Source organism: Pan troglodytes, chromosome 1 (genome assembly GCF_028858775.2).
Source record: "Pan troglodytes isolate AG18354 chromosome 1, NHGRI_mPanTro3-v2.0_pri, whole genome shotgun sequence".
Lineage (NCBI taxonomy): Eukaryota > Metazoa > Chordata > Mammalia > Primates > Hominidae > Pan > Pan troglodytes.
In genome coordinates, this window is record NC_072398.2 from 222306033 (window position 1) to 222332092 (window position 26060).

The 26060-nt window shown below is 49.4% G+C and overlaps 1 protein-coding gene and 1 long non-coding RNA gene across 25 annotated transcripts in view; one reads left to right on the top strand and one right to left on the bottom strand.

Moving 5' to 3' along the window:
- The window catches only part of PIK3CD (phosphatidylinositol-4,5-bisphosphate 3-kinase catalytic subunit delta), a 77565-nt gene that overhangs the window by 40978 nt on the left and 10527 nt on the right, over positions 1-26060 (bottom strand). For 4 of the 23 annotated variants that reach the window (XM_063786475.1, XM_063786541.1, XM_063786568.1 and 1 more), the window contains exon 2: positions 23413-23575. The exons of 11 other annotated variants lie outside the window; for them this stretch is intronic. The gene's annotated coding sequence lies outside the window, so the exon portion shown is untranslated. Of the gene's footprint in view, positions 1-198; positions 1022-23412; positions 23576-26060 lie in introns of those variants that run through there. 8 more of the 23 variants (XM_063786539.1, XM_016953674.4, XM_063786472.1 and 5 more) reach the window with 7 other exon arrangements.
- On the top strand, positions 929-15781 carry LOC107974851 (uncharacterized). 2 transcript variants are annotated; one of them, XR_010148297.1, is made up of 3 exons: positions 938-1177; positions 7377-7800; positions 15469-15781. It is a non-coding gene; the product is annotated as an uncharacterized LOC107974851 (long non-coding RNA). The 2 variants fall into 2 exon arrangements; XR_001717906.4 differs by lacking the exon at positions 15469-15781 and having other exon boundaries at positions 929-1177; positions 7377-7667.

The window sequence follows — 26060 nt, forward strand, 5'->3', positions numbered from 1 at the left end:
GTTGTAACTGGGGAAGCCGAAGCTAGGCGGGCAGGGACTCTCACCCTCACGTACTCACACAAACACTGTCTGCACAGCCTCTTGGGCAGAGCTAGCGCTGGCACCAGTTTAGTTTGGTGCTGAACCCATACCCCTCTTGCTCTGCAAGAGCCCATCTCCCCTTAGAATATTCTTTCGGGTCCACAGCCCAAGACAAACCTTTGCCACAGGGGAACGCAGAGGAGGAAGCGGGGTGCGAGCACCAGAATCAGCCCTGGCGTGTCCCGCGGGGTGGTAGAAGGTGGTTTGAAGAACACTCCTTGGTGGTCCTAACTGCTGCACGTGAGGTCAAGGCAGGGCCCGCCCATCCCAGGCAGATGAGCTCCAGGAGCCTTCCTCGTGCCTGAGAAGACGGCAAGGAGAAAACACTGCCGGCTGGAAGCCCTCGAGAATCTCGAAGAAGCCCAGAATGAAAGGACCAGGCGGCCGGGACTCGGAGCTCCCTAGCCAGGGGGCGCGCAGCCAGGCCTGACGCTTCCCTCCGCCCTCGGCGGCCTCTGCGTCCTTCCAGCACCCGGCAGCCCTGCCAGGGGTCCCGGATGCCCAGAGCACCCCCCAAGGAGGAGAGAGAAGAGAGGAGGCCAGGATGAGAAGACGGGGGGCCAGGGTGGGAGGGGACACTCCTCTTCCCTGGCCGTCCCTAGAAGTCACACACAGACATTCACTCAAAAAGACACGCATGCAGATGCGCACACACAGACACAGGCGCAATCATGTAAACGGACACACAGAGACCACAGACGCTCGTGCTCATACACGCGCTCTCGCTCTTCACACCCTGCACCAGGTGGGCACTCACCCGCCCGCACCCTGGCTGTGCTTTCACAGATCCCGGGAGAGGGCGGAGCCCGGGCCGGGGGCTGGAGACCGCCCCCGGCCCCGCCCCCACGCCCTCCCATCTCTCCCTCCTTCCTGCCGTCCCCCGCCTGAGGGAGGGGAGCGGTGCAGCAGACATCCGAGGGCAGCTGGGACCCCCTGACTCAGCCGACGGGTGAGTCAGGCTCCCTGCAGGCCACACCGGACCCCCCCAGGGCGGGGATTTCCCCAAGATGAGAAATCAGCCACCGGAAGTCACGCCGGACCTTGGACGGGCAGACAGAGGCTGGGAGGAGTTCTGGGTGCAGAGCCCCCCAACCTGGTAAGTACAATGATCCCAGGGCTAGGACACCAACGAGATTTTCCAAAGGGCAGACGAGCTTCAGCGGTTCCTCCACCCCCATTCCCCACGTGTGGGAGCCCTCCTCCCTAGCGGCCCCGTCCTGCAATCGTCCCCCTGCGCGAAGACTTCCGTTTATCTCCAGCATGGATGGAGGGAAAGTCAAGCTCAAACACAAGGTCCCCATCAGCAATGGAACCCAATGATCCGCTGGGGGTTCAAATTGGGGGTGTCAGGCACGGGTGTCTCTGGAGCCCAGAGAAAAATCCAAGATTCTTTGAAATGGCAAAAGCCCCCAAAAGTGACTTTCTTGTATTGCCACGATGAACTGGAACTGCCCTGACAAACTCTAAAAAGATAGAGACCTTAATAAATTGTTTAGAGAAGAATTAAAAGAGTGAATACAGATGCATGGAAAATCTCTAGAACAGTGCCTGGCACTCATATTAAGTATTGGCTCTCACACATGGATAACAGACCCAAGGAGACCAAGTGACTTGCCCCAGGTGGCACAACTAGTTAGTGGCAGAGATGGAGGAAAAACCAGTCTCTGATTCTTTGTTCACAGCTCAGGTACCTTCAGTCCTTTCTGAAATTAAGTGAGAGTATAAATAAAGTCATTTAGTGGATAAATGAATTTTACCACTGTTAAATATCAGAGCAGACCTGGCACAGTGGCTCACGCCTGTAGTCCCAGCACTTTGGGAGGACAGGGCAGGAGGATCACTTGAGCCCAGGAGTTCAAGACCAGCCTGGGCCACATAGTGAGACCCCCGTCTCTATTTTAAAAAGAAAAGAAAAATCAGAGTAAATTAAGGCGGGCATGGTGGCTCACGCCTGTAATCTCAGCACTTTGGGAGGCCGAGGTGGGAGGATCATTTAAGGCCAGGAGTTTAAGAACAACCTGGGCAAAACAGCGAGACCTCGTCTCTACTAAAAATAAAAAAAATAAAAATAAATAAAAAATGAGCCTGGCATGGTGGCATTTGCCTGTAGTCCTAGCTACTTAGGAGGCCAAGGGAGAAGGATTGCTTGGCCCAGAAGTCTGCGGTGAGCTATGATGGAGCCAATAAATTAGATTCCTGCCCCTCTACTTGCTACTAAAAGGGCCAATCCTCTTGTTAAATCCCAAAACACAAGGCAGGAAACCAAATGAGCCTCTGCTCCCACTCATTGGAGCCCTTGTTCCCTTCAAGGAGCCCTAGAAGATGGAAGAGTATTTGCTGCATCAGTCACTTCTCCCTCTCCTGACACTTTATGATGTGTGATTTCATCACACTTTTGCTGTGATGAAATCTCAGCTTCTCCCAAATGCTCACCAATATCCTAGCCTCCAACCTGGCTGGAATTCTGCTATTCTCTTTCTAACTCAAATTGGCATTCAGCATTTCTAGGTGTGGTCAGGTAAGACACCACTGCTGAGTGGGGACAAGACCAGGAAGGCTAAAGTCAGAAAAAAATCAGATGCAAAGCCAGGCACCACTGAGGGCGCCTGTAGTTGCAGCTACTCACAGGCTGAGACAGGAGGATGGCTTGAGTTTGAGGCAGGAGGATCGCTTGAGTTTGAGGCTGCAGTGCGCTATTGATAGCACCTGTCAATAGTCACTGCACTCGAGCCTGGACAACACAGTGAGATACTCATCTCTTTAAAAAATTTTTAAGTATAACCGCTGGGCGCAGTGGCTCACGCCTGTAATCCCAGCACTTTGGGAGGCTGAGGAGGGCGGATCACCTGAGGTCAGGAGTTCGAGACTGGCCTGGCCAACATGGTGAAACCCCGTCTCTACTAAAAATACAAGAATTAGCCAGGTGTGGTGGTGCATGCCTGTGATCCCAGCTACTCAGAAGGCTGAGGCACGAGATTTGCTTGAACCTGGGAGGCGGAGGTTTCAGTGAGCCCAGATTGAGCCACTGCACTCCAGCCTGGGCAACAGAGCGAGACTCCATCTCAAAAAATAAAAAAAAATAAATTAAGTATAACCAAAAAAAAGCAACTAAAGACAACAACCAAAAACAAACAAACAAACAAACAAAAAAAACCAGTTACATGTTTGTTTTTAATTCTATTAGAATAAACAGGAGGGCTCCAAAAAAATCCTCAAAGGAGTTTCCATATTTACTCACATATTCCACCCTTGATATTTTTATTCTCAAAGCACAAGAATGAGGGACCTAATTATAAGAGGCCCCTGCTCTCCTGCCATCCTTACATATTTTCATTTATCTTTGAGACTCTCACCCCTGGGTAACTCAAAAAGTGGCTCATCTGTAGTTAAAAAGCAAAGTTAATTAGCATCTGGCACTTCCTTCTTTCCTTCCTCAATTCTCCAAGCTTAGACTAAAAGTTTGTCTTAATTGAGGCTTCCTGAGTTTGTGACCTGGGGCAGGAGTTGAGGGGTTGGGGATATAAGCAGAGAGAGAGAAAAAAAAAGCTTGGGTTTGCATTGCTCATTCTTTTTTCTTTCTTTTTTTTTTTTGAGACAGGGTCTCACACTGTGACCCAGACTGGAGTGCAGTGGCGCGATCACAGGTGCTTGACCTTGTGGACTCAGGTGATCCTCCCACCTCAGCCTCCCGAGTAGCTGAGGTGTGTGCCAACTCATTTTTAATTTTTGTAGCGATGAGGTCTTGAGGCCTTGCTGTGTTGTCCAGGCTGGTCTCAAACTCCCAGGCTCAAGGGATCTGCCTGCCTCGGCCTCACAAAGTGTTGGGATTACAGATGTGAGCCATCACACCCAACTGCATTGCTCTTTCTTTTTTCTTTTTTTTTTTTTTTTGAGACGGAGTCTCTCTCTGTCGCCCAGGCTGGAGTACAGTGGCGCCATCTCAGCTCACTGCAACCTCGGCCTCTTAGGTTCAAGCGATTCTCCTGTCTCAGCCTCCCAAGTAGCTGGGATTACAGGGGCCTGCCACCATGCCTGGCTAATTTTTGTATTTTCAGTACAGACGGGGTTTCATCATGTTGGCCAGGCTGGTCTCGAACTCCTGACCCCAGGTGATCCACCCTCTTGGCCTCCCAAAGTGCTGGGATTACAGGCGTGAGCCACTGCGCCCAGCCTGCATTGCTCATTCTTTCAAGTATCAGCCAAAAAGCATGTGTGGCTCGTGGTTGCAGGGACTCCTCCCGTTGAGAGATGGCCTCTGTGTCCCCTCCTCTTAAATCTAAGTGGGCTTGTGACTGCCAAGAGAGTATGGCAGCAGAGATGCTAAGTGACTTGAGAGGTGAGGCCATGAGAAGCCATGCCGCTTCCTCCTTGGTTAGAATGCTGGCTCTTGGAATTCTGAGCATTAAGTTAGAGGTCTGACTACCCTGACGCTGCCATGCAGTGACACAACCCAAGCAAGCCAGAAGGAGAAACCATGTGAAGGCACTCAAGTTGACAGTCCCACCTGAGCCCAACCTTCGTCATCCCACCCAGGTACCAGACATGAGTGACGAAACTTCCAGATGATTCCAGACCCCACCTGTTCAAGTTGTTACCAACCCCTTGAGAGTCTTCCCAGCTGACTCCAGATATCATGGGAGCAGAGCCAGGCCGTCCTGCTGAGCTCTGTCGGAATTCCTGGCCCCTGGGACCGTGAGCATCACAGTGTTGCTTTATACTGCTGAGCTTGGGACAGGCTGTTATGTAGCAAGAGATCCCTAGAACTCTGAAGATCTCATAAAATCCTCAAAACAACCCCACTAAATAGTTACAATAGTCATCTTCATGAGGAAACTGACGCCGAAGCCGTGCAGGAAGTGACAGAGCAGGAATCAGAACCCACCTGGAACCACCACCTAAAACTGCTTCTAACACCAAGTTGTCCCACTGCTATAAGGCACAAGGCTCGTTTTTTTGTTGTTGTTGTTGTTGTTTTTATTTTATTTTTTTTGAGACAGAGTCTCACTCTGTCGCCCAGGCTGGAGTGCAGTGGTGCGATCTCGGCTCACTCCAAGCTCTGCCTCCCGGGTTCACGCCATTCTCCTGCCTCAGCCTCCCGAGTAGCTGGGACTACAGGTTCCCGCCACCACGCCCGGCTAATTTTTTGTATTTTTAGTAGAGATGGGTTTTCACCGTGTTAGCCAGGATGGTCTCAATCTCCTGACCTGGTGATCCGCCCGCCTCTGCCTCCCAAAGTGCTGGGATTACAGGCGTGAGCCACCACGCCCAGCCTGTTTTGGTTTTTTGTTTTTTTTTTTTTGAGACAATGTCTCCCTTTGTCACCCAGGCTGGCGTGCAGTGGTGCCATCTTAGCGAGACCCAGCCAAAAAAAAAAAAAAAAAAAAAAGGTCCAGGGCCCAATCCCAGTGGGGAAAGCGTTTGACACGTCCCACCATGGCGCTGGGTCACCCCTATGATGGGTTACACCATCTAACAGAAGTCAGCAGAGACATCTCCTTTCCTGGTTGGCCCATGAGTGTCCCTGAGGGACAGGGTCAGTTCCCACTAAAATGGACATCCATTGTTACACACTTAAAACCCCAGTGGTGGCTCATGACTGTAATCCCAGCACTTTGAGAGGCCAAGGAGGGTGGATCACCTGAGGTCAGGAGTTTGAGACCAGCCTGGCCAACATGGTGAAACCCTGTCTCTACTAAAAACACAAAAATTAGCCGGGTGTGGCGGTGTGCACCTGTAATCCCAGCTACTCGGGAAGCTGAGGCAGGAAAATCGCTTGAACCCAGGAGGCAGAGATGGCAGTGAGCTGACATTGTGCCACTGCACTCCAGCCTGGACAACAGAGTGAGACAGCGAGACTCCGTCTCGAAATAAATAAATAAATACCCAGGCCAGATGTGGTGGCTGACGCCTGTAATCCCGGCGCTTTGGGAGGCCGAGGTGGGCAGATCACCTGAGGTCAGAAGTTCGAGACCAGCCTGGCCAACATGGTTAAACTTCGTCTCTCCTAAAAATACCAAAAATTAGCCAAGCGTAGTGGCATGCCTGTAATCCCAGCTACTCAGGAGGCTGAGACAGGAGAACCCCGGAGGCGGAGGTTGTAGTGAGCTGAGATGGCGCCACTGCACTCCAGCCTGGGCAACAAGAGTGAAACTCTGTCTCAAATAATACTAATAATAAAATAAAAAATAAAAACGCAGCCTTGGCTAGGTGTGGTGGCTCATGTCTGTAATCCTAGCACTTTGGTAGGCCAAGGCAGGCAGATTGCTTGAGCTCAGGAGTTGGAGACCAGCCTGGCCAACGTGGCAAAACCCTATTTCTACAAAAAATACAAAAATTAGCCAGGCGTGGTGGTAGTCCCAGCTACTCAGGAGGCTGAGGCAACAAGATCACTTGAACTCAGGAGGTTGAAGCTGCAGTTGGGAAAAGCTGAGATTTCATCACAGAGAACTCATAGCTGGTCCAAAGCTAAGTCCTGGGCAGACTGAAATCCCTTCCAGAATAAGCTGGCTCATTCTCCAAAGCTAAGTCCCGGGCAGACTGCAGTCCCTTCCAGAACAAGCTGGATCACTCTCCATATGAAACTACATTCAGTTACTTCCGTCCTGAGATTCACACCGTTGTGTAGCCCCCACCCACATTCACAGTCAACGTGACCTAAAGAATATGGCGCAGTGATGGGATAGCACCTTCAACATTAGATTATAAAAGAATCCGGGCCAGGTGCGGTAGCTCACGCCTGTAATCCCAGCACTTTTGGAGCCCGAGGCGAGGCGAGCAGATTGCCTGAGGTCAGGAGTTCAAGCCAGCCTGGCTAACATGGTGAAACCATCTCTACTAAAAATACAAAAACTAGTGGCGCACGCCTGTAGTCCCAGCTACTCGGGAGGCTGAGGCAGGAGAATCGCTTGAACCCGGGAAGGGGAGGTTGCAGTGAGCCGAGATTGCGCCACTGCACTCCAGCCTGGGTGACAGAGTGAGACTCCGTCTCAAAAAAAAAAAAAAAAAAAAAAAGCAGCAGCAGCAGCCAGGCATGGTGATGCATACCTGTAGTCCCAGCTGCTTGAGAGGCTGAGGCTGGAGGGTTGCTTGAGCCCAGGAGCTGGAGGCTGCAGTGAGCTATGATTGTGCCACTGCACCTCAGCCTGGGCAACAGAGACCCTATCTCTAAAATTAATTAATTAATTAATGAAAAAATTAGGTTATGAAACATCACTGGGGCTTCAGTCTTGGGCTTATGCACCCCCTCCCCTCTCCTCCCCTCTTCTCTCTCTCTCTCTCTCTCTCTCTCTCTCCAGTGCTCTCATCTCTTGCTCTGGGGTAAGCCAGTGGCCATGCTATAAGGACACTCAAGCCACCCTATGAAGAAGCCCACATGAAGAGGAACTGAGATATCTGGCCAACAGCCAGCCGGTCACTGAGCCTGCCAACCACACTGCGGCAGGTACCTCCAGCCCCAGACACCTGCAGCCTCCACTGAAAGCTCAACGGCAGCCTCATGAGACCCTGGACCGGAACCACCCAACGAAGCGGCTCCTGAATTCCTGATTGACAGAAACTACAGGATCATAAATGCTTGCTGTTCAGTCTGCCAAGTGTTGGCGTGATTTGTTAAACAGCAATCAGTAACTAATACGCCACCCATGGCTGCCGCGTTCCTGCTGTGGGGCCAGCACTATTCCATGCTTAGAGGCTCCATCAATACCTGTGATGGACTAAATGGTCAGTACAAACAACAGCTCCTCTGTAATGGTATGAGGCAGACAGGTTTCTAAAGGCAATATGCTAAGGTGCAAACTCAACCCCAAAAGACAACATAGTGTATCATCCCATTTATATGAAATGTCCAGAACAGGCAAATCCATAGAGATAGAAAGCAGATTAGTGGTTGCCAGAGGCTGAGAGATGGAAGAAAAGTAGAGAGTAACTGCTAATGGTGTGAAATCTCTTTTTGGAGTGATGAAAATGTTTTAATTTTTTTTTTAATAGAGACAGGGTCTCACTATATTGCCCAGGCTGGTCTTGAACTTCTAGGCTCAAGTGAGTTCAGACTCAGCCTCCCAAAGTGTTTGGATTACAGACATGAGCCACCATGCACAGCTTAAAATTTATGATGCTGATGGTTGCATAACTGTGAATATACTAAAAACCACTGAGGCGGGGTTTGGTGACTGACACCTGTAATCCTAGCACTTTGGGAGGCCGAGGTGGGAGGATCACTTGACACCAGGAGTTTGAAACCAGCCTAGGCAACATAGCAAGACTCCATCTCTACAAAAAATTTAAAAATAAAAATAAAAACCATTAGGCCAGGCATGATGGCTCATGCCTGTAATCCTAGCACTTTGGGAGGCCAATGTGGGTGGATCACCTGAGGTTAAGAGTTCGAGACCAGGCTGGCCAACATGGTGAAACCCCATCTCTACTAAAAATACATAAAGTAGCCCGGTGTGGTGGTGGGCGCCTGTAATCCCAGCTACTCGGGAGGCTGAAACAGAAGGATCACTTGAACCCGGGAAGCAGAGGTTGCAATGAGCTGAGATCACGCCACTGCACTTCAGCCTGTGTGACAAGAGTGAAACTCCATCTCAAAAATAAAAACGAAAACAATAACAACAACAGCAACAAAAAACCATTGCATTGTGCACATTAAATGAATTGTATGGTATGTGAATTCTAGCTCAATAAAGCTTCTTATGCTAAAACATGACGAGGAAGAAGAGGAGGAGGAGAAGAGGCAAAGTCACTGGTGCCCAAGGAATAGCACCAGGAGTGGTCTCCAGGAAGGGTGGCCACCTGCAGGGCTGGGAGAGCTCTGTGATGCTGTCATCAGGGGCCTTCCTCATGCCTGGGAAATAGGACATGGGCTAAGGGCGGCTAACCAAGGCCTGGGAGAATATTGAGAGGTAAACAGGCGATGTGGGTGTGGGGCGCTCAGCCTACTTGGCCAAAGGGTAAGTTCTTGCTAATTTCACAGGGAGAGCCTGACTGGTCTCAAGCACCTGAGGCCCAGCATGAGAAGTCAACATCCCTGACTTCTCATCCTCTATAGAAGTTTCCCCCAGACCAGGCGCGGTGGCTCATGCCTATAATCCCAGCACTTTGGCAGGCCAAGGTGGGCGGATCACCTGAAGTCAGGAGTTCGAGACCAGCCTGGCCAACATGGTGAAACCCTGTCTCTACTAAAAATACAAAAATTAGCCAGGCGTGGTGGCGCGTGCCTGTAATCCCAGCTACTCAGGAGGCTGAGGCAGGAGAATCACTTGAACCTGGGAGGCGGAGGTTGCAGTGAGCCAAGATCGTGCCATTGCACTCCAGCCTGGGTGACAGAGCAAGACTCCATCTCAAAAAGAAAAAAAAAAAAAAGAAGTTTCTCCTGACTATCTGGAAAGAAGGTTCACACACCCAGCTCTCGCAGGCATGCTTCCCCACGTGCCTAAGCCAAGGCCCTTCCCACAAAAGGGGACTTACACATGCCCCAAAGGATGGTCCTCTTCCAGAAATGAGCCGATGCTACAGTGGAGAGTCACCCAATGATGTGGGAAAGTCGATCCTTGCTGAAAGCCCCAAAAAGGGGCTGTAAATTTAGGACAAAGGATTTAAATGGCAGGGGCAAACTTGTGCAATGTCTTCTTTAAGAGGTGGTCAAGAAAGAAAATAGAAACAGGTTCAAGACAGACTTTGAATAGGTTGCTGGCAAGTGTCTCTTACAGAGGTGTCACAGGGTCAGAATGATTTGCCCCTTTGAGGTTGGTTTCAGAGTCAGAATCTCATACGACAGAGAAGCTAGAGGTTGGACCTAAACAGTCCTTCCCTGCATACCAACAGAGTCTATGGATGAAAGAGCCTTTTTCTGGAGAGAGTCCATGCTTTTCTGCAGTTTTCAAAGGGATTTAAAATCTGAGACAGGTTAGGAACCACTGGGTGACGTGGTTCTGGGGTAGGTGGAAGATGGAGTTTTTGTCTTTTTCTTTTTTGGAGACAGGGTCTGGCTCTGTCACCCAGACTGGAGTCCAATGCCATAATAGGCTCATGGCAGCCTCAACCTCCCGGACTCAAGCAATCCTCCCGCCTCAGCCTCTCGAGCAGCTGGGACTAGAGGTGTGTGCCACCATGCCTGGGTAGTTTTTGTGTTGCTGTTTTTTGTAGACACAAGGTTTCCCTATATGGCCCAGGTTGGTCTCAATTGATACTCTTGCCTTGGCCTCCCAAAGTACTAGGACTACAGGTGAGAGCCACAGTGCCTGGCCGGATTTTTGTGTTTTTTTGTTTGTTTGTTTGTTTTTTTCTTTGAGATGGAGTTTCGCTCTTGTTGCACAGGCTAGACTGCAATGGCGTGATCTCGGCTCACTGCAACCTCCGCCTCCCGGGCTCAAGTGATTCTCCTGCCTCAGCCTCCCAAGCAGCTGGGATTACAGGCAGGCGCCACCACACCCGGCTAATTTAGTATTTTTAGTACAGACGGGGTTTCACCATGGGCTGGTCTCGAACTCCTGACCTCAGGTGATCTGCCTGCCTTGGATCTCTCAAAGTGCTGGGATTACAGGCGTGAGCCACCACGCCCGGCCCAGATTCTTTTTTTTCTTACTCTGGCAAATCTATATTTTATAAACTTTTAATAACTAACTTGTGTTGATTCCATGTAATTAAAAACGTACAGTATGCATGAATAAACACATTTATAAAACATACGGCATATATATTTAAAACATCCGCATGCACGATCTGGAAGATCACGGCCTCTAATTCCCAGATGCAGGCTCTGCTGTAATTTTTTTTTTTTTTTTTTTTTTATAGACAGGGTCTCACTTTTTCACTCAGGCTGGAATGCAGGGGCACGATCTTGGCTCAATGCAGCCTTGACCACCCTGGTTCAAGCGATCCTCCTGCCTCATCCCCTCAAGTAGCTAGGGCTGCAGACATATGCCACCACACCTGGCTAATTTTTGTATTTTAGTAGAGACGGGGTTTCACCATGTTGGCCAGGCTGGTCTTGAACTCCTGACCTCAAGTGATCTGCCTGCCTCCGCCTCCCAAAGTGCTGGGATTACAGGCGTGAGCCACCGCACCTGGTCTGCTGCTGCAATCTTAAGATGGCCACATAATATCTCTTAAAACTACAAATTCCACTTCCCTTCTTCTGTCCTGACCTCAACTTAATCACAAACAAACAACCTCCCTCCCAAAACACACACACACTCATGGCAGTCCCCCTGTCAAGTGTCAGCTATGTGGTAGTTCACCCCATTCTCCTGGGGTGAGATCTGCAGCTGGCTCTCTGCCCAGGCACTCGGCACTCAGGCCCTCCTTCCCTACCCGGCTGTCAGCTTAGGGGTCCTCCTCCACCTATCCTCGTGAGATCTGCAGACAACCCTGTAAGCTCTGAACCAAAGAGGAAGAAATCCTGGGGACGACATAGAGGGCTCTGGATACCTCATCCCACCAGTCATTGTCCTGGTCACACTCTCTCCTTGGCAGGGGGCCCGTGACACTGCTTCCATTCTCAGAGCAGGTCTCTGGGCCACTCCTGCCCCTGGAGCCTCTGGGATCGGTTCAGACTCTGTCCCATAGCACAGCCTCTTCATCTTTCAACAGGCTCATCTTCAAGGCTATAGCGGCCAGCCCCCATGACTAGGCACCTGATGTCCATTTTCTCATTAAACATCATGACAAGCCCCGAAGGCAGGCATTCAGTTTTATGAATGAGGAAAGTGGGACTCAAGGAGGTGACGGGGAAGGAAGTGGGTTTGGGTTTATTCTGGAGCCTGCTCTTTACCACCGTACCACTGCCTCTCCCAGGCCAGTGCACTGGAGCCAGATGGTATGAACTGCCAGCTCAAGGACACCTAGGTCAACTTCCCAAAAGAGGCCTAGGGGTTGGGCAAGGAGGCCATTGAGATTGTAGAGGCCAGGCCTTGCTTGCCCCTGGCACTGGGGAGAATGGGCACCACCCCAGGCCAACTGGGGAAGGGCCAGGCACCAGAGCTGCATCCTTCTGCCCACTCTTGCTGTAGAGGATCAGAGTCCAAGACGCCAGCTCCATCAGACACAAGGACCTTCAAGAGCAAGGAACTAGGCTGGGCACGGTGGCTTACGCACTATGGGGGGCTGAGGTGGGAGGACCACTTGAGCCCAGGAGTTTGAGACCAGCCTGGGCAACTTAGCAAGACCCCATATCTAAAAAAATCTGAAAATTAGCTTGGTGTGGCTGGGTGCGGTGGCTCACACCTCTAATCCCAGCACTTTGGGATGCCGAGGCGGGTGGATCACGAGGTCAGGAGTTTGGGACCAGCCTGGCCAACATGGTGTAACACCATGTATACTAAAAATACAAAAATTAGCTGGGCATGGTGGTGGGTGCCTGCAATCCCAGCTACTCGGGAAGCTGAGGCAGGAGAATCGCTTGAACCCGGGAGGTAGAGGTTGCAGTGGGCCGAGACTGCGCCATTGCACTCCAGCCTGGGGGACAAGAGCAAGACTTCGTCTCAAAAAAAAAAAAAAAATTAGCTTGGTGTGGTGGTGCACACAGTAGTCCTAACTGCTCAGGAGGCTGAGGCAGGAGGATTGCTTGAGCCCAAGAGGTTGAGGTTGCAGTAAACTATGATCGCACCACTGCACTCCAGCCTGGGTGACACAGCGAGACCCTGTCTCTAAAAAAAGGAAAAAACAAAACAAAAACAAACAAGGAACTCTGCCTGGGAGTCCAACTAAGTCCTGGGAAGGTGGGGACGGGGGGTGGGGATGAGGGGACAAGTGAAAAAGAGCCAGGAAACCCCTCCTGCATAGCCGCCTGACTCCCAGAGGCCTCCTGAGTCCTCCTCCCTGGGATCTGGACTCCCCTCCCCCAACCCAGCACTTCTTCCTGGGAACAAGCCTGTGTTTGGAGGCAGCATGGTGCAGGGTTAGGAGCAGCCTCTGCCACTTTCTGGCTGGGTAAGACTTAGGTAAGTTACTTCCCCTTTCTGTGCCTCAGTTTCCCCATCTGTAAAGTGGGAATCACAGTAGCACTTACCAAACAGGGTTGTCATAAGGCTAATTAGCTCAGTATTTCTTTCTTTCTTTCTTTCTCTCTCTCTTTTTTTTTTTACATCGCCCAGGCTAGAGTGCAGTGGTGCAATCTCGGCTCGCTGCAACCTCTGCCTCCCAGGCTCAAGCAGCGATCTTCCCACCTCAGCCTCTGGAGTAGCTGGGACTACAGGTGTGCATCATCATGCCTGGCTAATTTTTGTATTTTTTTGTAGAGATGGAGTTTTGCCATGTTGCCCAGGCTAGTCTCAAACTCCTGAGTTCAAGCGATCTGCCCACCTCAGCCTTCCAAAGTGCTGGGATTACAAGCATGAACCACGGTATCCGGCTAGCTTAGTATTTTACTTTTTTCTCTTTTCTTTTTCTCTTTTTTTTTTTTTTTTTTTTTTTGAGACGGAGTCTCGCTCTGTCGCCCAGGCTGGAGTGGTGCAGTGGCACGATCTTAGCTCACTGCAGCCTCCGCCTCTCTGATTCAAGCAATTCTCCTGCCTCAGCCTCCCGAGTAGCTGGGATTACAGACACCCACCACCACACCCGGCTAATTTTTGTATTTGTAGTAGAGACAAGGTTTCACCATATTGGTCAGACTGGTCTTGACCAGTCTAGAACTCCTGACCTCAGGTGATCTACCCGCCTTGGCCTCCCAAAGTGCTGGGATTACAGGCATGAGCCACCGCGCCCGGCCAAGCTTCATATTTTCAAAGTGCCCAGTACACTGCCTGGCACAGGGTACATATTACAAAAGTGTTTGTTGTTATTAGATACAGAAACGGCAAGCTAGGTTAATGAAAATGGCAACTTTCAGCTGGCAAACGGCAAAGCTCCTAAGTACAAATGCTACTGACAGGACCCACGGGAAAAGAAACTTTACCTGATGCCCCCTTTCTGGAGCATGTGCTCATTCTCAGAGTGAGGGCTTCCCCTAGTCCCGGAGGGATTTCTAAGTTGAACCTGCCTCTGGCCCAGGCTCTGTGATCCCTACGACTTACCCTGACTCCTACCTAGCAGAATCAGGGGTGAATGGCGCTCTCCATGCCCTTACCAAACACCCTGGCCAATGGCCTCTACGTGCTGACCACCCCCGGGGTGCCATGGAGTCGAGCCCTCCTTCCTGTCTCTGCATGCCCACAGAGGTCGCCATGCCTGCTCCAATCGGATGGCAGTTGTTTACCTGTGTAATCATATAATGTAATTATTACATAAGAGGGTGCACCCTGGGTGTGAAAGCTGATTCCATGAAGAAAACAAAGCTGAGTGCTTCAGAAACCTAGTAAAAGACAAGTCACCCAATAAAACAAACTTCTTGTAGAATTATGGAATTAGGCCAGGCAAGACAACTGTAAAAGCTCAGCAGGAATTATTAAAATGTAGAAGGAAGGCCGGGCACTGTGGCTCACATCTGCAATTCCGGCACTTCGGGAGGCTGAGCTGGGAGGAATGCTTGAGCCCAGGAGTTCGAGACCAGCCTAGGCAACATAGCCAGACTTCGTCTCTACTAAAAATCAAAAAAATTAGCCAAGGCCAGGCATGGTGGCTCATGCCTGTAATCCCAGCACTTTAGGACGCCAAGGTGGGTGGATCACTTGAAGTCAGGAGTTCGAGATCAGCCCGAACAACATAGTGAAAACCAATCTCTGCTAAAATACAAAAATTAGCCAGATGTGGCGTTGTGCACGACTGTAATCCTAGCTACACGGGAGGTTGAGGCAAGAGGTTTGCTTGAACCAGAGAGGCAGAGGTTGCAGTGAGCCGAGATCGCACCATTATACGCCAGCCTGGGCGACAGAGCGAGACTCTGTTTCAAAAAATTAAAAAAATAAAAAAATTAGCCAGGTGTGTGTGATCCCTGCTTACTTAGGAGGCTGAGGCAGGAAGATGGGTTAAGCCCAGGAGGTCAAGGCTGCAGAAAACTGTGATTGAACCACTGCCCTCCAGCCTAGGTGACAGAGCGAGACCCTGTCTCAAAAAAAAAAAAAAAAAAAAAGTAGGATTAAAAAAGTGGATTATACATTGCATGTACGCCTCATACAGAAAGATGAACCTGTGACCTACTCAAACATAAGCCCTTGGCCATCTGAGAGCAGATCAGGGAACCAACGTACACTGCCATATTTTAAGTGAAAATGAAATATTTATTGGGAAGGGAGAAAAAACAGTAGCTGGCATCCATAGCAGCTTCTCCAGGTGAGTGCTGCTGGAGAGGTATATAGGACTCTGTGCGGCCAGCCATGGAAAAAAATAAAATAAAATGTTTACATTTGAGGTAATGCATCTTAATAATTCTCTACCTGAACCAAAGTCAGTTACTCAACCAACAAAGCACATTGGATAAAAGTGCTATTAAACTATTCGTTTCTCCACCAGGCACGGTGGCTCACACCTATAATCTCACCGCTTTGGGAGGCCGAAGTGGGAAGATTGCCTGAGCCCAGAAGTTGGAGACCAGCCTGGGCAACACAGCAAGACCCCTGTCTCTACAGAAAATGAAAAAAATTAGCTGGGCATGGCGGTGTGCACTTGGGAGCTACTCAGGAGGCTGAGGCGGGAGGATCACTTGAGCTCAGGAGTTCAAGGCTGCATTGAGCTATGATGGCACCACTGCAGTCCAGCCTAGGAGACAGAGCTAGACCCTGTCTCTAAAAATAAATAAATAAATAATCTCGGCATTTCTCATCCTAATTGCGTCTAATGGTTCATCATCCTCTTTGGTACTAATCCACATTTTTAAAACTGGTTGGAGTCGCTGTGCTGGGAGTAGCGGAAGCCACAGAAAAAACATAAACATCTTCCCAGAGCACCCATTTGACTCTAAAGTTAGGGGAAAATATGCTTTATAATAAAATAAACATGGATATATCATGGAATCGAATGTAAAATTAACATTAGCATTAAAAATAGAAGTTGAAGCTTCAAAGCGAGGTCGCAGTTGGGGTGGGCAGCTGCAGGTCAAGAGCTGCACATCCCATCTCTTCAGGCTGGAGGGATGGTGGGAAAGTTGGAGAAACACGGCCCATCAGGGTCAAGGTTACTGCCAGCTGCCCGGCCATCTCCTACCCACTCCCCCTGGGAACCCGCAGCACAAGGGCTCCTGGGGTGCTGCCTTGTGAGCCTCACAGGTGACACCAGAATCCACTGCTGTGGCCAAGGTCACCAGAGGGCAGACCGCACTGTGAGCTGCCATACCTTCCAGTCCAGGCCCCTTGAGTGGGGCCAGGGGCGGCTCTTGCCACCACCCTGGGAGAGGAAGAAAATGGCCTGCTCAAGATCTCACTTCCAGCAGTATTTACCTCAGATACCCAAGCTCCTTCCTACCTTGAAAGGCTAGAAAATGCTGACAAGGCCACATGTAGTGGCTCATGTCTGTAATTCCAGCACTTTGGGGGGCCGAGGCGGGAGGATCTCTTGAGTCCAGGAATTCAAGAGCAGCCTGGGCAACATAGCAAAATGGGATATTTATTGACACATGCTCTGCGCATTCCATCTGAGTCATTCATGGGAAGATCAAATAAGGTAATGGATGAATAAAGCTTACTACACCCTGCAAACCTCAAGAACTCATGACAGGAACACCTGTCATTAAAATCCACTCTGAGCCAGGCTGAGCAGGGCTCACCCATAGTCCCAGCTACTTGAGAGGCTGAGGTGGGAGGATCATTTGTGCTCAGGAGTTCAAGACCAGCCTGGACAGGCCAGGCCTGGTGGCTCACACCAATAATCCCAGCACTTTGGAAGGCCAAGGTGGGTGGATCTCTTGGGCCCAGGAGTTGGAGACCAGTCTGGGCAACACGGTGAAACCCTGTCTTCCATTGAAATACAAAATGAGCAGGGTGTGATGGCATGAACCTGTACTCTTGGCTACTTGGGAGGCTGCGGTGGGAAGATCGCTTGAGTCCAGGAGATCAAGGATGTAGTGAGATATGATTGCACCACTGCACTCCAGCCTGGGCGACGGAGTGAGACTTTATCTCAAAAAAAGACCAGCCTGGACAGTAGAGTGAGACTCGTTTCTAAATAAATAAATTTTTAGGCCAGACGCGGTGGCTCACACCTGTAATCCCAGCACTTTGGGAGGTTGAGACAGGGAGATCACTTGAGGTAAGAAGTTCAAGACCAGCCTGGCCAACATGGTGAAACCCCATCTCTACCAAAAATACAAAAATTAGCTGGGTGTGGTGGTGGGTGCCTGTGGTCCCTGCTACTCGGGAGGCTGAGGCATGAGAATCGCTTGAACCAGGAAGGTGGAGGCTACAGCGAGCCAAGATCGCACCACTGCACTCCAGCCTCGGTGACAGAGCGAGACTCCATCTCAAAAAAAACCAAAAACAAATTGTTTTTTAAAAATCCACTCCCTACCACAGTGTGAGCCTCAAAGATTCATTCATCCAATGGTAAAAACTGCAACTTTTTGGGTACCCATAACTTGGTCCAGGTGTTTCATTATTTCCAATCTTTACGACATCTCTACGACAATCCAGTCAAAGAGGTACTATCATCCTAATTCTCAGATGAGAACCCAGAAACTTAAATAACTTGTCAAGGTCCCCTACACGTTAAGTGTCAAAGCCAAGATATGAAGCCTGTAATTCTAAAACTCTTGCTTTTAATGCTAATCTGAAGCCAACCTTTTATTCATTTTCAAAACACGGTCCTGCTGGAGAAACGGAGCCATTCACATCTTAGGAAACTATCACATATTAGATGTGCTGCACTCAATTTAAAAATAGACCACACATCATCACCGGTTTCCAAATGACAGCAGATGGGCTGTATTATTCAAATACTCATCACACCACACAACAGGGAAAAAAAGATTCATGACCTGGTCACGGCTCCTGGATGCTTGAAACCATCAGAAACAGAAGTTGTGGTCTGGGAGTACATCTCCTTTCCTTGGCTCTGAATATGAGGAACTTTTTTTTTTTTTTTTTTTTTTGAGGTGGAATTTCTCTCTTGTCACCCAGGCTGGAGTGCAACCTCTGCCTCGCAGGTTCAAGTGATTCTCCTGTCTCAGCCTCCTAATTAGCTGGGATTATAGGCACCCACCACCACGCCCAGCTAATTTTTGTATTTTTAGTAGAGACAGGGTTTCACCATGTTGGCCAGGCTGGTCTCGAACTCCTGATCTCAGGTAATCCACCTGCTTTGGCCTCCCAAAGTGTTGGGATTACAGGCGTGAGCCACCGCGCCTGGCAAGAAACATTTTTAATGGAATTTTTTAGAAGGATGTGTAACGAGAAAGTCGAGGTTTTTGTTTTTCCTCCTAGAAGAAAATTCTCATGAAGTAGTTCATTTGAGACCAAGATCCTGATGTTCTTAACTTCCTCCTCAACAGCAGGTCAGCAGTAAAGAGGAAAACGCAGGCATCAAGCACACCCTGTTTGCGTGACTTTCCTCTCCTCCCTTAAGGCTCCCTGAAGCCCCCTCAAAACGAAAGCCAAGGCCACTCTGAAGGGTTTAAGAGGTCTGGCGCAGGCTCATGCCCATAATTCCAGTACTTTGGGAGGCCGAGGCAGGAAGATCGCTTGAGCCCAGGAGTTTGAGACCTGAACCAATGTATACTTTTCATGTACTGATTTATGATTTTACCTACAATTCCTGTCTTCCTAAAATGCATAAAACCAAACTGTAACCCAATCGTCTTGGGCACACTTTCTCAGGACCTCTCGAGACTGTTTCTTGGGCCATGGTCACTCATGTTGACTCAGAATAAGCCTGGGCAACAAAAGGAGACCTCCATCTCTACAAAAAGCTACAAAATTACCTGGGTGTGGTGGCATATGCCTGTTGTCCCAACTACTAGGTGGGCGGATCACTTGAACCCAGGAGACTGAGGCTGCAATGAGCTGTGATAGCTCCACTGCACTGCACCCTGGGTGACAGAGCAAGATCTTGTCTCAAAAAAAGTTAATTAGAAATAAAAATAATTAAAAGGTTTCAAGAGCAGGCATTATGGGCAGCAACCCAAGCTGGAGTCAAAGCCCCAGATTCTGTCCCCTGAAATACCTGAGGAATCCACCTGGCTGCCTCAGTTTCCCAAACAGCATATAGGGTCATCTGGATGTGAGCAGCAGAACAGTCACCAAGACAAATTCTGGACTTGAATGAAACCATTAGTGAGTCCTTAGCCCCCATTTCCATGCTCCAGAGGCTGCAGGACCACAGCAGACTCAGAGTCCTGGAGACACAGCCCCGTCAGCCCCTACTCATCTGCTCAGGGAGCTAAGACCACATGGGATAGGTTCACCGGCTTGCTCAGGGAGGCTCACACCCAGATCCAGTCAGCCAGCCGAGGACACAGTCTATTTGGACAGAAAGAGGTTGTCAGCTCCCCTTCTGGGATCATCTACCTCTAAGGCAGAAAAATCAATCTGCTATAGATTAAAACAAAATCAATCTTGAGGGAGAACAGAGACTTGTTAATTTATATTAATATATAATAAGAATGAGGGGAAGCATAGGAGAGGGTGAGGGATAAAAGACTACACATTGGGTACAGTGTACACTGCTTGGGTGACAGGTGCATCAGAATCTCAGAAATCACCACTAAAGAACTTACTCGTATAACTAAAAACCACCTGTACCCCAAAAACTACTGAAATAAAAATAAAAATAAAGTATTTGCCAAACCAAAAAAAAAAAAAAAGAATAAGAACAGCTAATATTTACAGAGCATCAACTATGTGGAAGGTGATGTTCATTATCTATTTACCTTATTTAATCCTTCAGACAAACCTAGGAACGGGTCCATTCAGGTTCATTTTACAGACAAGGAAATAGAGGATCAGAGAAGTTAAGTAGGCACCTCAGAGTCACACAGCTGGGAAGTGGAAGAGCTACGGTTTGAATCTGAATCTGTCCAGCACTAGAGTTCATGGGTTTAACTACTGCATTACTGAATTTCAAGGTGAATCCAACTCCCGGGGAGTTGGTTCACTGGACAACTAAGGAAGTGCAGACCTCGTGCTATACATCCAGCCAGTAAAGAGAAAGAAAGCTATTTAAACTTATTGGCAATAAAAGAACTAGGTTTTACACCAGGCGTGGTGGCTCACTCCTGTAATCCCAGCACTTTGGGAGGCGAAGGCGGGAAGATCACTTGAGCCCAGGAGTTCCAGACCATCATGGGCAACATGGCGAAACCCTGTCTTTACTAAAAAAAAAAAAAAAAAAAACAAAAATTAGCCAGGCATGGTGGCAGCACCTGTAGTCCCAGCTACTTGGGAGGCTAAGGTGGGAGGATCACTTGAGCCCAGGAGGTCGGGGCTGCAATAAGCTGTGATTGCTCCAGTGCACTCCAGTGTGGGCGACAGAGTGAGACCCTATCTCAAAAAAAAAAAAAAGAAAAAGAAAAGAAAGATATGTTTTAAATAATTACCTCTGAGCCTATTAGCAAAACATTATTTCGGCCGGGCGCGGTGGCTCATGCCTGTAATCCCAGCACTTTCGGAGGCCGAGGCGGGCGGATCACGAGTTCAAGAGATGGAGACTATCCTGGCTAACACGGTGAAACCCCATCTCTACTAAAAATACAAAAAATTAGCCGGCCGTGGTGGCGGGAGCCTGTGGTCCCAGCTACTTGGGAGGCTGAGGCAGGAGAATCACTTGAACCCGGGAGGCGGAGCTTGCAGTGAGCCGAGATTGCGCCACTGCACTCCAGCCTGGGCCACAGAGTGAGCCTCCGTCTCAAAAAAAAAAAAAAAAAAAAAAAATTCTTTCAATATTATTCAATGCTGGCAAGGATGTTATGAAACTATTATATGTCACTGGGATAAATTGGTCACCCAGGCTGGAGTTCAATGGTGTGATCATCACCCTTGGCAACCTTGAATTCCTGGGCTCGAGCAATCCTCTCGCCTCAGCCTCCCAAGTAGCTGGGATTACAGGTGCATGCCACTGTGCCCAGCTAATTTTTAAAAACAATTTTTGGCTGGGCGCAGTGGCTCATGCCTGTAATCCTAGCACTTTGGGAGGCAGAGGCGGGCAGATTGCCTGAGCTCAGGAGTTCGAGACCAGCTTGGAAAACATGGTCTCGTATCTACTAAAATACAAAAAATTAGCCGGGCATGGCGGTGTACGCCTGTAGTCCCAGCTACAGGAGGCTGAGGCAGGAGAATCACTAGAACCCAGGAGGCAGAGGTTGCAGTGAGCTGAGATCATGCCACTGCACCCCAGCCGGGGCAACAGAGCGAGACTCCATCTCTGAAAAAAAAAAAAAAATAGCAGGCATGGTGGCGCAAGCCTGTAATCCCAGCTACTGGGGAGGCTGAGGCAGAATTGCCTGAACCCGGGAGGCAGAGGTTGCAGTAAGCCAAGATCGCACCACTGCACTCCAGCTTGGGTGACAGAGCGAGACTCTGCCTCAAAAAATAAATAAGTAAATAAAAATTAAAAAAGAATTTTGTAGAGATGGGGGGAGGGTCTCACTATGTTGCCCAGGCTGGTCTCGAATTCAGGTATGAGCCACTACACCTGACCTCAAGCATTTATTTCTACTGATTTCAAGACAAAGCTTAACTCTTTCAACGAGTTGCCAATCAGAAAATCTTTGAATACGGCCAGGCATGGTGGCTCATACCTGTAATCCCAGCACTTGGGAGGCCAGGGCAGGTGGTTCACTTGAGGTCAGGAGTTCAAGACCAGCCTGGCCAACATAGTAAAACCCTGTCTCTACAAAAATACAAAAATTAGCCTGGTGAGTGCCTGTAATCCCAGCCACTCAAGAGGCTGAGGCAGGAGAATCACTTGAACCCGGGGGGGCAGAGGTTGCAGTGAGCAGAGATTGCACCACTGTACTCCAGCCTCAGTGACAGAGTGAGACTCCACCTCAAAAAAAAAAAAAAAAAAAAAAAAAAAAAAAAGACCGGGCGCGGTGGCTCATGCCTGTAATCCTAGCACTTTGGGAGGCTGAGGCGGGTAGATCACCTGAGGTCAGGAGTTCGAGACCAGCCTGGCCAACATGGTGAAACCCCATCTCTGCTAAAAATACAAAAAATTAGCAGGGTATGATGGCGGGCGCCTGTAATCCCAGCTACTCTGGAGGCTGAGGCAGGAGAATCGCTTGAAGCCAGGAGAAGGAGGTTGCAGTGAGCCAAGATTGTGCCATTGCACTCCAGCCTGGGCAAAAGAGCAAAACTCTGCCTCAAAAAACAAAAACAAAAACAAAAATTAGATGGGCATGGTGGTGGGCAGCTGTAGTCCCAGCTACTTGGGAGGCTGAGGCAGAAGAATAGCTTGAACCCAGGAGGTGGAGGTCACAGTGAGTGGAGATCGCACCACTGCACTCCAGCCTGGGTGACAGAGTGAGACTCCGTCTTGGGGGAAAAAAAAAGAATGAAAGGGTTTATAGGATGATGAAAGCTGAAATGTTTCAACAGAAAGAAGTCTCCTTTACCTAAATATTTTATGAGAATGGATATTATATCTGGCTGCAGAATATTTCCCCTGACTACTATTGGAAACCAGGAAGCGTGTAAATCCCCTCCTCAAGCAGTATTAATTGGACATCTCAATGTCCACACCAAGCCCACACAGTGTAGAATAGAAGCTGCAGTGCCGGCATGTACTGGCATGAGCGAATTCTGTTCCACAGCCCTGGGCGGAATGTAAACCAGAGCTACGGCAAGAGCTTGTGAGCGCACCCCATCTCTACCAAAATACAAAAAATTAGCCAGGCATGGCGGCGTGCACCTGTAGTAGGGGAGGGTGAACCGGCACCCAAATCTCCCAGAGATGAGGTAACTACTGGGACTTTGGAGTAGAGCATTTCCACTTGAGAGGCATTTACTACCTTGCCATGGGACATTCACCAAAGCTACCCCTATGATAGATATGACTGAAGAACATGAAATTACTTGCTCAGGTTTTTTTTTTTTTTTTGACAGGCTGTCACTCTGTTACCCAGGCTGAAATGCATTAGTGCGATCATGGCTCACTGCAGCCTTGACCTCCAGGGCTCAGGCAATCCTCCTGCCTCAGCCTCCCAAGTAGCTGGAATCACAGGCGCACACCACCACACCCAGCTAATTGTTTTTATTTTTTGTAGGACAGGGTTGCCTAGGCTGGTCTCAAACTCCTGGGCTCTAGCAATCTTCTCATCTTGGCCTCCCAGTGTGGTAGGATCACAGGTGTGAGCCACTGCACCCAGCTAGGACATAAAATAATCTTAAGACTGAAATACCCAGGACATCTCAGGTGATGTCAAGGAAACACTCTAACAGGGATGACAATGCCCAGTAGAGTTCCCTAATAAAACAGAAATCATTTATACACGATGGCATTACCTGGGGAAGGCAAGGAGGAGATACTCACATGAGCAGGGATCCTCTTTTCCCCTAGGACTGACTCTGGCACTATGATGAGCAGCTGGATTCTGTAGTGCCCAACAAACAGCTCTCCCTGACCAAACGAGAGCTGCTGGGGTGGTGGCTAGCAGTTCCAAGGTGAACAATGCCTCGTTTGCAAAGATGCCAATCTGATCAAAGATGGTAAAAACAAATCAGCTCTAAGGGCCGAATTGCATGCTGTTTTCCCAGCAGTGATGGGAGAATTGAACAGTGGTACAAACCCCCTGTATCTGTGCAGGGCTTTGGGTGCCAGTTCACCCTCCCCTTGTGGGCGGTGGTCAACAGCCTGGCCATGCATTTAGACAGGAGGGCAATGCAAACCTGACCTATTAAATGGATATTTCTTTGGGACACAGCCCTATAGAAAATGAGGGTAGGCTGGGTGCAGTGGTTCACGCCTGTAATCCCAGTACTTTGGGAGGCCAAGGCAGGTGGATCACCTGAGGCCAGGAGTTCGAGACCAGCCTGGGCAACATGGTGAAACCCTGTCTCTACTAAAAATACACAAATTAGCCGAGCATGGTGATGCCTGCCTGTAGTCCCAGCTACTTGGGAGGCTGAGGCAGGAGAATCACTCGAACCAGGGAGGTGGAGGTTGCAGTGAGCTGAGATATGCCACTGCGCTCCAGCCTGGGCAACAGAGTGAGACTCCGTCTCAAAAAAAAAAAAAGAAAAAGAAAGAAAACGAGGGGTGCATTGAAGTCGGACCTCTTCATCAATGATAGACTGGATTAAGAAAATGTGGCACATATACACCATGGAATACTGTGCAGCCATAAAAAAGGATGAGTTCATGTCCTTTGTAGGGACGTGGATGAAGCTGGAAACCATCATTCTCAGCAAACTATCGCAAGGACAAAAAACCAAACACCGCAGGTTCTCACTCATAGGTGGGAATTGAACAATGAGAACACTTGGACACAGGAAGGGGAACATCACACACCAGGGCCTGTTTTGGGATGGGGGGAGTGGGGAGGGAGACCATTAGGAGATATACCTAATGTAAATAACGAGTTAATGGGTGCAGCACACCAACATGGCACATGTATACATATGTAACAAACCTGCACGTTGTGCACATGTACCCTAGAACTTAAAGTATAATAAAAAAAAATTAAAAAAATAAAAATAGAAAAATAAAGTAAATTAAGTCAGACCTCTTAATGCCCACCAGAAGAGCCTTCTAGGTTTGGAAGGTGACAGGAATCAACGGGTAGATATCAACAGGTAGATATCCCACATGCTCCCTTGAGGTGGCCACCTGGGTCCATGAAATGAGGGGATACAGGCCCCACAGCGGTGCAGAGATGGGCTGGATCTAGCATGTTCCTCCGCACCCTCTCGGGCACATAATGCCAGGAAGAACTGTTCTGTGTGCCAGTGAGAGAGACAGACACTGCACAGGGCTGTGGGGTAGATTCCCTGGTGGGAGGCCCTGAACATAGCTGGCAAGTGAAACTGAGGCTGGTAGCCCTGGGGACTACGACTGGGTCTTGAATGGACGCTGACTTGGAGTGGGCTTTGCTTACCCAGTGGAAAATGCAAATGCTCAGAGCGCCAGAGCCAAACCAGAACAGAAGACACCGTGTGGGTTTGGATGGCTGTCATTTCTTCAGACCACAGAACATGCTGTACAGCCCATAATGTCCAGGTATGGGCTGGACAGAGAGACAGCCTCCGCAGAGCAATAGTTTGATAAAGAAATGGAACCGTTGCCAGGTGCAGTGGCTCACTCCTGTCATCCCAGCACTTTGGGAGGCCAAGGCAGGTGGATCACCTGAGGTCAGGAGTTCGAGATCAGCCTGGCCAACATGGCGAAACCCCGTCTCTACTAAAAATACAAAAATTAGCCAGGCATGGTAGCATGCACCTGTAATCCCAGCTGCTTAGATGGCTGAGACAGGAGAATTGCTAGGACCCGGGAGGTAGAGATTGCAGTGAGCCGAGATCTTGCCACTTCACTCCAGCCTGGGAAAAAGAGCGAGACGCTGTCTCAAAAAAAAAAGAAGAAAGAAAAAAGTAATGGAACCGCTCTTCCCTTTTGTGGCCATCACCAAAGCCGGAGTGGCCAAAATGAAGTTCAATACCTTCGTGACTTAGAACCACCGCAAGAACCACAAAAGGCGTTTCTATGCACCTTCCCATATTCGCAGGAAGAGAGATTGTCTTTCCCTCTTTCCAAAGAGCTGAGGCAGAAGCCTAAGTTCAGGTTGTGTGAGGACACCACAGAGGCCAGCAAACCAGCAAAGCGGGTCCAGGTTTAAAGGAAGAAATACGTCATCTACACTGAACGAGTGCAGTGGGAAAAGTCTAATGGCACGACTGTCCACGCTGGCATTCATCCCAGCCAGGCTGTTATCATTAGGCTAACACTGGACAATGACCACAAAAAGATCCTTGAACGGGCCAGGCGTGGTAGCTCACGCCTGTAATCCCAGCACTTTGGAAGGCCAAGACAAGAGGATCTCTTGAGCTCAGGAGTTCGAGACCAGCCTGGGCAACATAGCAAGACCTTGTCTCTCAAAAAAAAATCTGAGATCGAGTCTCGCTCTGTCGCCCAGGTTGGAGTGCAGTGGCATGATCTCGGCTCACTGCAACCTCCGCCTCCCTGGT